This window comes from Cupressus sempervirens, chromosome 10 (genome assembly GCF_028749045.1).
Source record: "Cupressus sempervirens isolate cs-2001-9-10 chromosome 10, ASM2874904v1, whole genome shotgun sequence".
Taxonomy (NCBI): domain Eukaryota; kingdom Viridiplantae; phylum Streptophyta; class Pinopsida; order Cupressales; family Cupressaceae; genus Cupressus; species Cupressus sempervirens.
Genome location: NC_143127.1, coordinates 752,652,464 through 752,668,441, shown reverse-complemented (window position 1 = coordinate 752,668,441; position 15,978 = coordinate 752,652,464).

Below are 15,978 nucleotides of genomic sequence, written 5' to 3'. Positions count from 1 at the left end.
TTTAATAATATTATCCCTTATTGAACACCTAGAACTAATGTCCCTTGAAAAGTAAGCCATCTTGGATGAGAAATTAAGAGAAATCAGCATTATACCTACCCACCAATGTAGTACAAACCTGATAAATATGGCCAAAATTAGTATCATCTTTATAAAGGTCCTTAAGAGCACTTATCCCAATGCTTTGGAGTTTGGTTTTCTGCACCAAAGTGATCCTCCTACTCAATGCATTAGCCACCTTGTTGGCTTGACCCTTTTTATTCTTAATGTTGAAGGAATATGCCTGCAACTATTCCATCCACTTAAGGTGCTTGACATTCAACTTATCTTGTGAGTTCAGGTAGCTTAATGCATGGTTATCTATGAAAACTACAAATTCCTTAGGTAGGAGATACTATTTCCATTTTCTAAGAGCTTGAACCATGGCATAAAGTTCTAAGTCATAGGTGGAGCATTTCTTCTTGGAATCATTTAGTTTTTCTAAGAAAAATGCAACTGGTTTGTCATCTTGACATAGGACTACCCCAATAGCTAGGTTGCTAGCATCTATTTCCACTGTGAAGACTTTGTTGAAATCGGGGAGGATTAATATAGGATATTGTGTAATCCTAGATTTAAGATATTCAAAGGCATCATTGGCTTGTTTCCTCCACACAAACTTGACCTTTCTCCCTCCTTTAATGGTATCTAGAATTGGAGCACATACATGGCTAAAATTCTTCACAAAATTCCTATAAAATGTGGCTAACCCATGGAAGCTTTTAACATCACTTTGTGTTTTAGGAGGAGGCTAGTTGACTATTGCTTCAACCTTCGATGGATCCATCTTCAAAGTGCCTTGAGAGATCACAAATCCAAAGAAGGTAAGTTCCTTTTGCAAGAAGGTGCACTTTTTAAGGTTGATAATTAGTTTATGTTCTTGTAATATTTTGAATACCATATTCAAATGTTTAAGGTGCTCTTCCATACTACAATTAAATATCAGTATATCATCAAGGTAGATAACCAAGAACTTTCCATTGTAGTCTTGAAAATTTTCATTCATTAAGCTCATAAAGGTTGAAGGGTCATTGCTTAATCCAAATGGCATAACAAGACATTCATACAAACCTTCTATTATTTTAAATGTTGTTTTCCATTCATCCCTTGGCTTTATTCTTATCTAATGATAACCTGATTTTAAATCAATTTTTGAGAAGTAGGAAGCGCCCCCTAGTTGATCAAGTAGATCCTCTATTCTTGGGATTAGAAACCTATATTTAATGGTGATCTTATTGATTTCCCTGCTGTCAATACACAATCTCCATTTTCCATCCTTCTTTGGAGCCAAAATAGTAGGCATTGTATAAGGACTCAGACTTTTTTGTATCAAACCTTTTCCTAGCAGCTCACTGACTTGTTTAGCAATCTTAGCATTTTGTGCAGGTGTCATCTTGTAAGGGGCCTTATTGGGAAAGGAAGCACCAAGTATAAAGTCTACTTGATGAATCACATCTCTAATTGGTGTCAAGGAAGAAGGTAGATCAATTTCTACTACCTCATGGTACTCTTCAAGAAGTTTTTGTACCTCTTTGGGGATTAGCTTAGCTTTATCAGAATTTGTTTCCTCCCTTGGTTTATGGATCAACACATACCCTTGGTATAATTCCTTAATGGTTTCAAACATCTCTTTTTCATTTATAACAACAACTAAAGGCTCCTTTTCATGCTTTTGATTAGGCAAGGGTTTCAAAGTATAAGTTTTTACATCCCTGATGATAGTATAGGTATTCTTCCTACAACTATAAGTGGCATCCATGTCATATTGCCAAGGTCTACCAAGTAGCATATGGAAAGCATCCATCTCCACTACATCACATAAGATAGTATCCTTAAAGTCACCCAAGGAGAATTCCACCATGGTTTGTTCAGTCACAAGGGTTTTTTGACCTTTGGCGAGCCAAGAAACATGATAAGAGAAAGGATGAGAAGTCTTAACCAATTCTAGCTTATGCACCATTTCCTTAGAAACTAAATTTTTAGTGGAACTAGAATCTATGAGTAAATTACATACCTTCCCTTGGCATTTGATCTTTGTTCTAAAAGAATTCTTACTTTGTGGAGGCTCTTGAGCATGTGGCACCTACAAAAATTCTTGTCTCATCATCAATGTTGTACCTTCTTCTGCTTCAAGGTCTCTCTCCTCATGGACAAGTTGAGTTCTCCTTTCATTTTTATTTGTGTTTTCTTTCTCTAGGCATTTGTTGGAGTAATGGCCATTTTGGTTGTAGTTGTAACACTTTGGAGGCCTATCAGACCTTCCTCTACCCCTACCAAAGGATCTTTTGCCTCTTGCATGTCCCCTTGAACTTGATTCTCCTTGTTCTTTAGTCTCTTGATTAAAGGACTTATCTGAATTTTCTAATTTCCCTTTATTCCAAAAGTTTGCTCTTGATCTGTCATTCCTTCCTCTGCCTCTTCCACCTTGTTCACTCCTCCTCTTGAACCTTTCTTCTACCTTGGAAGCCAACATGAAACATTGTTTGATAGTGGTTATGGTGGTTAGGCTCAATTCATCTTGAATTGACAATCTTAGCCCATGCAAATATCTTGCAAGCTTCAAATTCTCTGGTTCTACAATACTAGACTTCATCACAAGATTATGGAATTCTTTAGTATTTTTGTGGTTTTCGCAACACACACCCCATTCCTCACTACGAATGGGGACCCCCTACTTTTTTTCAAACTCCTAGAATCACAATTCAAGAGTCGGGAGAAAATTGTTAGAGTTGTCAAAAAATTGAAAAATACAAAGAAAATTTAGAAAATTAGAAAAATACAAAAAAAAAAAAGAAAAATTTGAAAAAAACCATTAAAATCAAAAAATTGAGAAGTACAAATATATATATATAATAAATAAATAAATAAATTCATCATGTGCACAAGTGCATGCATGTAGGTGGAGTGTGTGCCACGCACAAGCATGTGCAACGAGGTGCGTTGTGGAACCCACAAGCACGGTGGGGGTTATAAAACACCCACACCCCCCACCTCACTCAAGCACTTGTCACTTTTTTGGATGTTATCTTTGGAGGGTTTTTTCACATACATGCTAAGGTAAATATCTACGTAGCACATTGAGACCTTGCCCACAACAGCGCTAAGTGCCCACACCACTATTCATACTACATAGCACTTTGAGACCTTGGTCATGGTGGCACTTTGGCCCATGGTGGCGCTAAGCGCCTACATCAATGTTCATACTATGCATTAAATTGAGACCTTGCCCATGACAATGCTTTGGCCTACAGTGGTGCTAAGTGCATGCACCACTATTCACATTAGTGGTGCTTTAAACATCGCATGGGGGTGCTTTGTGCTTGCACTCAACACAAATCCTCGCACAGTGGTGTTTTGTGCCCTCGCCCAATAAACCTTTTGCACGGCAGTGCTTTATGCCTATGCCCATCAAACACTCATGTGCCACTTCCTTGGCCATGCCCACACTTAATGAAATATTGTGCCATTTGTGCATGGCGTGCGACATGCGCATGCCTCTCACACCCTCAACGCACTCACACACACCTTTTTTTAATTTAATATTTGAATATATATATATATATATATATATATATATATATTTTAAAAATAATAAAATAATAATAATAATAAAATAATAATAATAATAAAAAGGGAAAGATAGAAAAGTAAAATAATAAATAAAAAATGCCCAAATTGGGCATTTCATTTTAAGCTTTTACATTTATTTCTAACTCTTTTCGTTGACCTAACTAACTTTTCTTTTTCCTATGATGTGCAGGTGATCAAATGGTGTCCACATCTTGAGTAGCACCCAAACCTGTAGTCTTCAAATTCCAAGGCATAACTTCAAAGTCAAGATTCCACAATGATTATGTAGAAATTATAGATACCGACCTCAAACACAAGGATCTAGGGAAATTCCTCAGAATTTGCAACAAGCCAATAGAGAGATCTACACTGGTATCTTCACTCATCTATTCTGGGTTAGTGAATGCAACATCACATCCTATGTCAGTAAAATCAGTTGAACTAATCATGGCCCTGTCATAATGTTTTTTTCTTGGTGAAAGAGTAGTCAAGAGTTTCAATGGAGAAGTGGTGTTGGATCTACAACCCGATAACATTGAGAGGGTCTTCCATCTTTTGAGAGCGGACCAATTCATAAGACTCTCCTATGAAACAACTGAAAGATGGTATAGGGAGCATTAGCAAGAGGCCATTGACATCATACAATATTTATACCTTATTAAGAAGCCTCCTCGAGGAAGGATAATGAGCAAACTGGATATGACTCAGGGATACATGAAGGAAGACATTGGATACTCTATCATTCTCCTGAGCAACGTCATGGGATTACCCACAGTGAGTCACCTCACCACCTTCAAGGTCAACTTCATTGAGACAATTAGATAGATAAATATACCATTGGACTAGGCCACCACACTAAGTGAGAAATTGTGTGAGCAGTTGAGGATGCTGAAGGACAAGAAGAAGTTTTATATGACTTCTTGCATGGTATATTTGCTTGCAGCTATATATGAGCAATGAAACCAAATTTAAACCAAGCTTCTACAAACTAAACAAAATTCAAAAAATTCAAGATAGACTAAGATGAACTCTCAATTGAGAATATGAGCCATTAATGGACTCTCTCAATGAGAAGCTCTCTTGTTGAGTGGCTTTGTCTAAATAGATAGGATGTATGCTCAAGCTTATGCTTCAAAAAGGGCTTCAAATGGAGTTGGAATTTGGGTGTGAGCGTATGGTTTTGATGTAAAATGGCTTCTTTAAATTGGCATTATGACTTTAATTCATAGATTGTGTTATTTTGCAAAGGGGAAGGATCCAATTTATAGGCAAGCGGCTTGAGGGATTGAGGGCTAAGATGCAAGGATGGGAAAAAGCTCATGGAGGGCTCAGATTGCATGAGAGGAGAGTACATGGATTGTTCTTCCTTACAGCCAATCAAAGAGTGACACATGTCACATGGTGAGAGGATGGAGGAAAGGGGAAGGATGAATCAAAAAAGGAGGCTCAAGGGATAAAATCTTCATAAAGACCCTCATAATGACTTGTAAGAGCAATAAAAGGGCTTGGAAGAGTCATTTATGGCCTAGTGGGCTTCATAAAGTTTTATGGTTGAGATATTTTGAGGGAGATGAGAGCAATTTCGACTTGGGCTTGATTAGGAGGGTTTTAAGCTTGCTGAGGCTTGGGCAAATGATCAGAGGATGGATTAGGATGGTTTAGGATTAGCTTAGGGATAGGCAAGTGGATGGCATTTAATGAGGGTGGGTGAAGGAGGAGATATTTGTTAACTTTGGCTTGGGTTAGTAAGTTTTAACCCATGTTTAGGGAATGCAACAAGGTTAGGAGGGGATTAGGATTAGGTTTAAAGACATTTTCTAGAAGAGTCTAGACTTTGGATGAGGATAAAGACTTTCTAGAATAGTCTAGAATTTCCTAGGATGAGGATGAAGACTTTCTAGAAGAGTCTAGAACTTCTTAGGATGAGGATAAATTAGATTTTTAGGAAATAAATAAAGTTTTATTTATTTCAAGGGTTTGGGTTGAGGAGATATTTATTAAAACTTTTTTAATAAACATGAGGATTAATATTTAATCTTAATTAATTACTTTGAGTTGGGATTAGGGGTAGGAAATGATGGGATTAGGCTTTAATTAAAATTAAAGAAGGATTAGAAGATTTTGGAAGAGGTTAGTGGTCTTAAGGAAATTGGCCAAGTTTTGGGCAAAAAATAATTTTTTTATTTATTTTGGGTTTTTTGGTCAATTAATTAATTAAATAATTAATAAATAAGGAAATAATGTTTAAATAAGATTTAAACATTTTTGGAAGGAATTCCTTAATTAAATATTTTTAATTAAGATAAAGGGATTTAATGGCATAAAAATAAATAAATTAATTAAATAATTAATTAATTAATAAATGATGATGTCATCAGGAATTTTTCAGAAAATAAAAATACTTTATTTTCTAAAGGTTTTTAGGTGTCTACATTTTGCCCCTCTTTGATGTGATGCCGCAAGTGGCATGGCATCAAAGATAAGAAAATAAGATGCCCAAGGCTAGAGCAGAAGAGGAGAGAATGGACTGCAAGATGCCCCCTCAAGAAGGTGGTGGGGAGAGAAAGCGAGGCTCGACGACTTCTTGAAAAGTACAAGAATCCGAGATGAGCAAGAAGACTTAGATTGGCTTAAGAGAAGAGGTTTAGTTAACTCAAACTCTCACTATGGGAGAATGATAAAGGAGAATCAGAGGCACAAGAGGAAGCAAGCTTAAGATCTCAGGGATTGCAGAGGATGAAGGAGCGGAGCGCTATAAAAGGAATCCAGGATGGGGAGATGGATGAGGGGATTAAAAAGCTGATGCAACAGGATTTCAAAGAGTCAGATTGGCGGAAGATGAGTTTCGGAGATCCCTAGGACTAGGATTGTGGATCTCAAAAGATGAGGCTTGGTGGATTGATTTGGATTGGTGGATCCCTAAGACTAGGATTGTGGATCCCTAAAGCTAAAGGTGAGGAGTGATTCAAAGAGATACTGATGCATAAGCTGGGGTAGGAGAGAAAGATGCTAGATATGGATTGGGGACAATGGAGATGAAGGAAAACCATTGAAGCCTTTTGAGCGGGGGGATACTTCAAAGAGAAGTACCACCATGTAGTTGAGCACTAGATTTTCTATAGGACTGTTGGTTAATTGCCAAGGTTACCAAGAACATCAAGGCCTTTTCACCAACTATCCAGAGGACTGATGAACTGGCTCAAAACAAACACGCAAGGATTGCCCTAGCATCACACATGATTCCTAAAGGAAGCAGCGTGGAATCGACACTGGGTAACCCACAAGCAGAAAAGAAAAACAAGCAAAAGATATGATCAAGACCTTATGCTCTGATTGCACCATTCGTAGTATACCATGATATGGAAGATCATGGCAACCTTGAGGAGGAAACAAGGAGATTGCTTGGAAAAGATATTTCAAGACCCAATAGGGAAGAGTCCAAATCAAAAGAAAGCGAAAATCCAAAAGAGAACCGTTTGCCAACGAGATGGGTAGGATGAGGTACTAACGAACCAAGATCAGACATGAGGAAAGCTATATCCTGCAAGGACCTATCGAAGAGTACCTAAGCTGGTGGATTTGGATGAGTGATGTGTCTAGCAAGCTGAACTAAGAAAGATAACACTTTGGTGACAGGAAATCTAGCTAAAGGATGCATTGGAATAGCTAACCAAGATGTGCGATGGGTGCAAGATGCTGATCAAGGATGAACTGACACGAACGCTAGATAGATACAATGGTACTAAGCTAAAGAGGATGTACAAGCTGATGGACCAAGATATGTTACAAATGTAAAAGTTTGTTCATGTTTTGGTTTTTGTGAGATGGAAATGTTTGTGAAGGATGGGATGTCTATAATAGGTGATAGGTGGATAGGTAGATGGTTTGCGAAAAGCTTAAGTGAAAATGGGGTTTTGTGTGTGCACGTGATAGTATACAAGCTAGGATACAAGATTATTTACAAGCTAGAATATGGTACAAAATTTGGACAAGATTCGGATATACAAGGTATGGTACAAGATTTACAAGGTATAATACAAGCTTTGGTACAAGATTTTACAAGCTGTATAGGAGGTATTTACAAGCTCCATTAGATTTTGGATATTTGGTTGGAACACCAAGGGAACAAGCAGGTATTTTATGGGATGGTGGGTGAATGGATGAGGGATAGGATAGTGATAGATAATGGATTAGTCTTAGTACACAAGGCACCTAAATTACCATGTTTTCACCAAGGTACCTATCCAAGGCGCTTGAATTGCCAAGTTTTCACCATTGGACGCTTATTTCTCTTTACTATTTTTTTTTGTATTTTTCAAAAGCTAGGTATACCAAGGATCTTCAAGCATAGAACTTCTTGAGATGAATGATGTTAGTAGGATCATTCAAGAGTTCTCCTTCCGGTGTAGATAGCTGATAGGCTCCGAAGCCAAAGGAAGCAGTGACAACATAAGGACCAAGCCATGTAGGTTCAAACTTTCCTTTCTTTTCTCGATCTGCTTGGGCTTTCATGTTTTCTTTAAGGACCATGTGACCTAGCTGAAAGTGTCGTTGAAGCACTTTCTTTTTGAAATTCCTTTTGAGATGAGTTTGATAGACTGTGAGATGATCATAGGCTTGTTGTCGCTTCTCGTCTAAGAGATCTAGCTGGGTGAGCTGAGCTACTCTGTATTCTTCATCTGATATTTGCCCTTGCAAAGATATGTGCAAGGAGGTAAGTTCAACCTCTATAGGTAGTACCGCTTTGGCACCATAGACTAGGGAGTATGGAGTTGTGCCTGTGGATGTACAGAAGGAAGTTTGATAGGCCCATAGGGCTGGATTTATTTGTAGGTGCCAATCACGGCCAGAATCATTGACAACTTTCTTTAGGATTTTGAGGAGGGTTTTGTTAGTTGCCTCTGCCTGGCTGTTACCTTGTGGAAAATATGGGCTAGAAAAGCAGTGATGGATGCGGAGGGAAGTGCATAATTCTTCCATGTTGAGATTTTAAAAGTTACCTTTGTGGTCGGTGAAGATGGTGGATGGGATGCCAAAGCGGAAAAAAATGTGGTACAAGATGAACTTGGAGACCTGAACTCCTATAGCTGAGACTAGGGGGACTGCTTCCACCCATTTAGTGAAATAGTCTATAGCTGTTATTATCCATTTATGTCCATCAAATGAGAGGGGTGTGATAGTTCCAACTAGATCAAGGCCCCAACAAGTGAAAGGTCAAGGTGGAGCAATAGGCTATAGATCCTGTGCTGGAGCATGCACAAGATTTGCATGCTGCTGACATGGGAGACACTTTCTAACAAAGTCACAGGAGTCTTCTTCAATGGTAGGCCAATAGTAGCCTGCTCTAAGGATTTTTCGTGCTAAGACAATACCACTTGTGTGGGCACCGCAAAGTCCAAAGTGTACTTCCTTTAACACCATCGCGGCCTTGTTTTGGTCTAAACATTGAGAGAGAGTATCGTGATAACCCCGACGATATAGGGTATTGGCTATGATAACATAGCGGGATGATTTTTGGATGAGGTTTTGGTGTTGGGTACGTGTGAGGTGAGGGGATATGATATCATCATTAAGGTAAGCGTGAATCTCATGGTACCAAGGGTATTGGGGACCAACCAAGATACAAACACGGTTTGAATCCTCATTCACATAGACGGGTGTGAGGAGCTGCTCCACTAAGAACTCATACTATGTAGCTGCTTGGGGAATTTCCAAGAGCGAGCCTATAGTAGCCATAGCATCTGCTGCTTTGTTCTGTATTCGAGGTACTTGTGTAAACTGAATCTTTGTAAAATGTTGGGTTAGCTGATCAACTAGATCTTTGTAGGGTAATAGCTTTTCATCTTTGGTTTGATATTCATTTAGGGCTTGCTTGATGATGAGCTGAGAATCACCAAAGATTTGTAGCTCAGCAATGTTCCATTTTGCAGTTATCTTTAATCCTGCTATGAGGGCCTCATATTCAGCTATATTGTTGGTGCTAGGGAATTGTAGCTTGAAGGCTTCTGGAATGTAATCTCCTTGAGGTGTGACCAACAATATTCTTGCCCTTGATCCATGAGATGTGTATGAGCCATCAAAATAAAGTTTCCATGGGGGTTGTTCTTCAATTAGATAGATATGCTCATCTGGAAATTCTGTGATCAATGGATAAGCATCTATTAGAGGTGCATCAGCTAGGTGATCTGCTATAGCTTGCCCTTTGATTGCCTTTCTGTCCACATATTGGATGTCAAATTCACTAAGGAGCATAACCCATTTGGCCAAATGGCCTGTAAGTGTTGTTCTGGAGAGCATATACTTGAGAGGGTCAATCTTGGAGACTAGTTGGATGGTATGACTTAGCATGTAATGGCGAAGCTTTTAAGTTGAGAAAACAACTGCCAAACAAGCTTTTTCCATAGGAGTGTAATTGAGTTCATAACCAACTAGGGTTCTACTGATGTAGTAGATGGCTCTTTCCCTGTTGTAGTCATCGAGTTGTGCTAGAAGTGCCCCTAGAGCAGTAGGTGTTGCTGATATGTACAAAATCAGGGGACGACCAGGAACTGGTGGAACCAAGATAGGGGGATTGATGAGATACTTCTTGAGATGGTCAAAGCTGTGCTGACATAAAGGATCCCACTTGAAGTTCTCATCCTTCTTCAGTAAATGTGAAAATGGTGTACACTTATCTACAAGCTAGGAGATGAAGTGCCGAACAAATTGAAGCTTTCCCTGAAGAGAACAACGATGTCGCAGTGTCTGGGGAGGAGGCATGCCTAAGATAGCCTTGACCTTCTTGGGGTCGATCTCTATACCTTGTTTAGAAACTATAAAGCCTAGAAGCTTGCCAGATGTGACCTCAAAGACACATTTCTTGGGATTCAGCATGAGATGATATTTGGCTAACCTATCAAAGACTTTCCCCAGGTCAGCAAGATGATCCATGAAGGTATGTGACTTGACCAAGATATCATCCACATAATCCTCCAAAATGCTATGGATGAGATCATGAAAAATGGCTGGCATAGCTCTTTGATAGGTAGCCCCAACATTCTTTAGGCCAAAATGCATCATGTTGTAGCAAAAGGTTCCCCAAGGGGTAGTGAATGCTATCTGATGTTGATCCTCTTCTACAATCTTGATTTGATTATACCCAGAAAATCCATCCATGAGGGACAAAATTTCATGTCCAGTTGTAAGATCTACAATCATATCTATGTTGGGCAAGGGAAAATCATCTTTTGGACAAGCTTTGTTAAGATCTCTGAAATCAGTGCAGATTCTGATGTCACTAGAAGGCTTAGTGACATGGACCATGTTGGAGATCCACTCTAAATAGTTGATAGGTCAGATAACCTTAGCAGCTAACATTCTTTCTAACTCAGCTTTGACCAGTAATGCCACCTTGGGGTGCATTTTTCTAAGCTTTTGTCTGACGGGCTTGATCTGTGGATTGACTGCAAGATGATGAACTACAAGCTTTGGATCAAGCCCTGGCATGTCCTGATATGACCATGCAAATCAGCCAATGTTCTCTCTTAAGACCTCAAAGAGGAGATCAACTTGGTCTTGTGATAGGGATGCAGCAATGTGAACAAGCCTAGGGATCTTTGGAGAAACGATGTTGACTTCCCTAGTATCCTCAATTAGAATAGAAGATATCTCTGGTCGATTATCTTGAGGAGGTAATGCTAAATCCTCATGTTCTACTTGTGGCTCTGGATGTTCTTGCTAAGGGGTTCTCTTCGCTGCCTTAGCTAGTCTCAGATTCACCTTAGTTCCAGTTTTGGGTGTATCGAAACTAGGTTGGGGATTTTCTCCAAAATACCCCTTGGGATCTAGCTTGTAGATATAGGCAAAATCTAGCTTTGTTTTCTTGTGAGGTGTTTCAGCTCCCATGAATCTTAGAAGCACTTCCTCTGATGTGAACTCATCAATGTGTATGACAATTGGTTGGTCCCAATCTATGAGTTGTGGATGGGCGAGTGGTAGGTCAATGAGGTGGATGGATATTTCTTGGAGAATAGAGTCTCTGAGGGAGATTTGGTCTAGGATATCGTCGTAGGCTCTCTTTTCAACTTCATTAGGAATGTCTTCAATTTCGATAAGGTCACGGTGAATGTTCAAAAAAGCGTGACCATCCGTATTGGTGCCCTCAGTTGTGGGTATGCCAAAGCCAAGACCTGACTTCGATTCCCACTTGTGTGCATCGATGGGGCAATCCATGCCTCTTTCTTCTGGTCCTAGACCACCACCCTTATAGTTCCATTTTTCAGTGATGAGCTTATGTTCTTGGGGATACTTTTGGCTGAAGTGATCAAGGCATGCCTGATTCCTTTGAGGTGCATCCTTATGTAACCAATTGTTGATATTTGGAGTGAGCTCCTCATGAAGAGGGATTTTCGAGGATACAAAGGTTGTTGGGCCAAACTGTTTGTATCGAGGAGGTGGAATCTCCTTAGCTTTGTGATATGTTAGTCATCCATGGGCATGTGGATCAAGTGGGAGTGCCTCGACAACAAATGCATTCGACAGACTATACTCTCCATAGCCCTTGTTATTGATCTTCATGGTAGACAGGGTAGAGGCGAGGATGGTTTTTGGGTCATTACAAGTGTGGGATGAGCTGGCGATGGATGTGTTGATATCAACTCTAGGGCAATGGTTTGTATATGAAGCTTTAACTGCATTGCAGTAAGCAAAGGGTTCTGGATCGGCATGGATGGTTAGCTCAGTGCCTTGATGCAAAAATTTGATGCACTAATGGTAAGTGGATGGAATAGATTTCATGGCATGAATCCATGGGCGACCGAGGAGGATGTTGAATGGTAGGTTTAGATCAATAACATGGCAGAGTGTTTCTTGGATGACTGGCCCAACCTTGATTGGAAGCAAAATAGTTCCTTTTGTGGTTCTTTCCAAGTTGTCATAAGCTTTGATGGTGATAACCTCACTGATGATATCTGCCTCAGTATACCCAGCTTGTTTTATGAATTTTAGGGTGCAAATATTCAAGGCTGATCCATTATCTATCATTACTCTTTTCACAAAAAAATTGGATACCATGATGGCTATGCGAAGTGGAAGGGTGTGATCTGGCTCGACCACGGGTATGTCGATGGGTTTGAATGATAGGGCACATGAGGATGAAAGGTGTCCAACAAGATTGCAAAAATCAATAGCATTGATATCAAAAGGGACATGGGATTCTATGAGAGCACTGTCAAGGATGTTCTTGTACACAGGACTAGTGCGAAGAAGGTCTAAAATGGAGATTTGGGCTAGCATGTTCCCAAGGTGTTCCAAGATATTGTACTGGCTTTTTGATGGAGCTGATGGTGCTGGTGAAATGGGTGGGCCTACGATGCTAAATCGAGCTCTTTGAGTGGTAACTGCACACTCATTGTTTGGTCCTTGGATATTGATAACATTGACAGAAGGCTCTTTCTCGGATATACAACCTATAAGGCTACCATAGTCTATATAGGATGAAGTGTGGTCATTGTTCTTCCCATGCTGTTGGTTTGGCTAACAGTTGTTGGTGTTGTTGCTGTTGGTTTGGATAGGTGCTTTTCTAGGATTTTGATTGTTGTGAGGAGAAAAAGCATTTTGATAGATCTGTAAGCCTACATTAGGAGAGGTTTGGGCACCAACAGTGATTTCCTTCCGATCAATGAGGTCCTGCACATAGTCTTTCAGTTTCATGCATCTGAGGGTAGTGTGACCTTTTACCCTATGAAATTTTTAGTACTCATTGTCCTTGTACCATGCATCTTTGGATTGGGTTGGGTCAATTTGCTGGGTAGGAGGAAATTTGATGAGGTTTTCCTTGACTAATTTCTCAAAAATGACATCCAATGGCTCACCAAGGGGTCTATAGTTTCTAGGTGTAGGTTGGAATCTGGGCTTTTGTCCTGCAGCTACATTGATGGCATTAGCTTGATTGCTAGACCCTTGAAAGTTTGGTCTTGGATTGTGGTTTTGATAGCTGTGGTTATTCTGCTATTGGTAGTTGATAGCTTGCTAATTGTTTGGTTGATAGGATGGGTTGGACTAGTTGTGAGAAGGACCAACAATATTCACATGTCTGGTGTCAGTGACGCCATCTGTTGCAACATGCTTGTTTTTGTTCCAATACCTAGACTTGTCATTGGAGTGTGATTGATTTTGGTTGGCTTCCTTGTAAATCTTGACCACACCATCTTTAATAAGTCCTTTCTCAAGGATCATTCCTTTCTCTTTGATATCTTTGTAGTTCTGTAAACAGTTCATGGTTATGTGGTGAGCCAAGCTAGGATGGGCATTATCAATAAACATTTTCACCGAATGGCATTTTGGCAAGGTGCAAGATATGCGGGTAGTAAGGGTTTTCCATCTTTGTAGATATTTGGGAAGGCTTTCTCCACCTTTTTGCTTGGTGTGGACAAGATCAACTACTGATAGCTCTGTTTCAACAAGATGGGCATATTGGGCTACAAATACCTCAGATAATTCAGCAAAAAATTTTAATTGTGCCATAGGGGATTCTATAAAACCATTCAAGAGCTGGTCCAACCAAGCTTTTGGGAAAGAGATGCAAGAGGAAGACATCATCGTATGCCACTTCTTGGCAGTGCATGTAAAATTCTTTGATATGTATGATAGGGTCTCCTTTTCCTCTAAATTTGTCAAATTTGGGTTTCTCAAAATGCTTGGGGAATGGTGTCATGGTAATGGCTCTATCAAATGGGTAAGGCACACATTCTCAAACTTGAAAGTTTTTGGATCATTTCCCTCTTGGATGTTCTTCAAAGCTATTTTCATGGCTTCCCATTCTGAATTAATGGGTGATGGCTGGGGTGCCCCCAATGTAGGAGTGCCTTGAGGTAGGTATGCACTAGATGGGGCCACTACATATGGATGGCTGTAAGGGATTTTCTGATAGGGATTGTACATTTCTTGGGCAATTGCATGGTGGATGACGGTTTGCTGAGGGGGAGGTGGCGCATAGTGTTGCATGTGCTGCGAGGCTTCCTGTTGATATGGGATTTGAGGTTGGGATTGAGGAACATAAGCTGGCTATGGGATAAATGAATTGCTTTGTGGAGGTAAGGTATAAGATGGTTGTGAAGCTTGGGAAAAGGATCGGGGGGCTTGTGGGGTTTGACCAAGGTATGTGGGCTACGCCCCCATTTGGGATGGTACCTTCAAATAATTGGTGGTTGGCTAGATTGGTGGGTTACCTCCTAGAAGTGCCATTAAAAAGTAGTTGGTAATAGGAGGTAATGGATTAGTTGGTGGTGGAGGTGGTGGGAATTGAAAGCTAGGAAATGGAATTGATGGGGATTGATAGCTTGGTGGCTGGATTTGGAAGCTTGGTAGAGTGGTGGCGAGAGCTTGGGTCACTTGAGAGCTAGGCAGAACATTGGTAGTAGCTTGTGGGGTTTGATAGCTTTGTGGAGTGAGGGTAGTAGCTTGTGGATTTGTGGCTAATGGCACTGAGCTCCCAAGACTGAATGGAAATGATGGGATTGTGCTTTGGGCTATGGTGAAAAAGCTGGGGGTGATGAAAGGTTGATTACTTGGCCCCATGGGTGGCATCCCTATTGTATATTGCTGAGGTTGGCCAAAGATGCTAGCACTGATTTGGGAGATGGGTGGATTTGGAAGGTTGGGTTGGGGAGCAGCAGCAACAATAGTGAAGGGCGTGAACGGTGAGGTGTTTTGGGTAAAGGGGGCTTGGAGTGGAGAGGTATGAACCAAGGATGGAGTGGTGGTGGCTGGGTTGGCTTGCGGCATGGAGATTTCAACTTGGGTGGATGATGGTATGTTTGGGTCTGTTGGATCATATGGATTGGTTGAAGGCTCATCTTTTGGCATATATTGAGGATAATTTGGATCATAAGAGCCTCTGGGTGGTGGCAGCTGCCCAAACAATGGGTGAGATGGATCTGATAATGGAGGGGGTCTTCCAAAGTCAAAGGTTCCTACATTGTCCCTTTGAAAATTAGCCATGATTGTCTCTTTGTTCTTGTCTATAATAGCGTTTACCAATACTGCATTTCCTGGTTGGTTCATGAAAGCTTCAATGTTAGTAGATGATGGCATAGCTTTCTCTAGGCTGAAGGATGGCTGAGTGCTCAACGGGGGTGAGGTTGTTCGATCCAAATGATAGGGCTCTGTTGTTTATTTCTTCTTGGCTAAGCGAGTGACAGGTGGCATGAAAAATGCTCCTAGGAATGAGATGCAACAAATGCTGGTGGATGCAAAAGGGAGGAAGGCTTTTCTATGCAAATGATTTCCTAGGTTGAGGCAAAGCTATATGAAAAAACCTAAGGAGGATTGGGTTGGGGATTCTAACTTCAAAGATATGTTGCCAAAGCACAAAAGGTCTACTTTCCTATG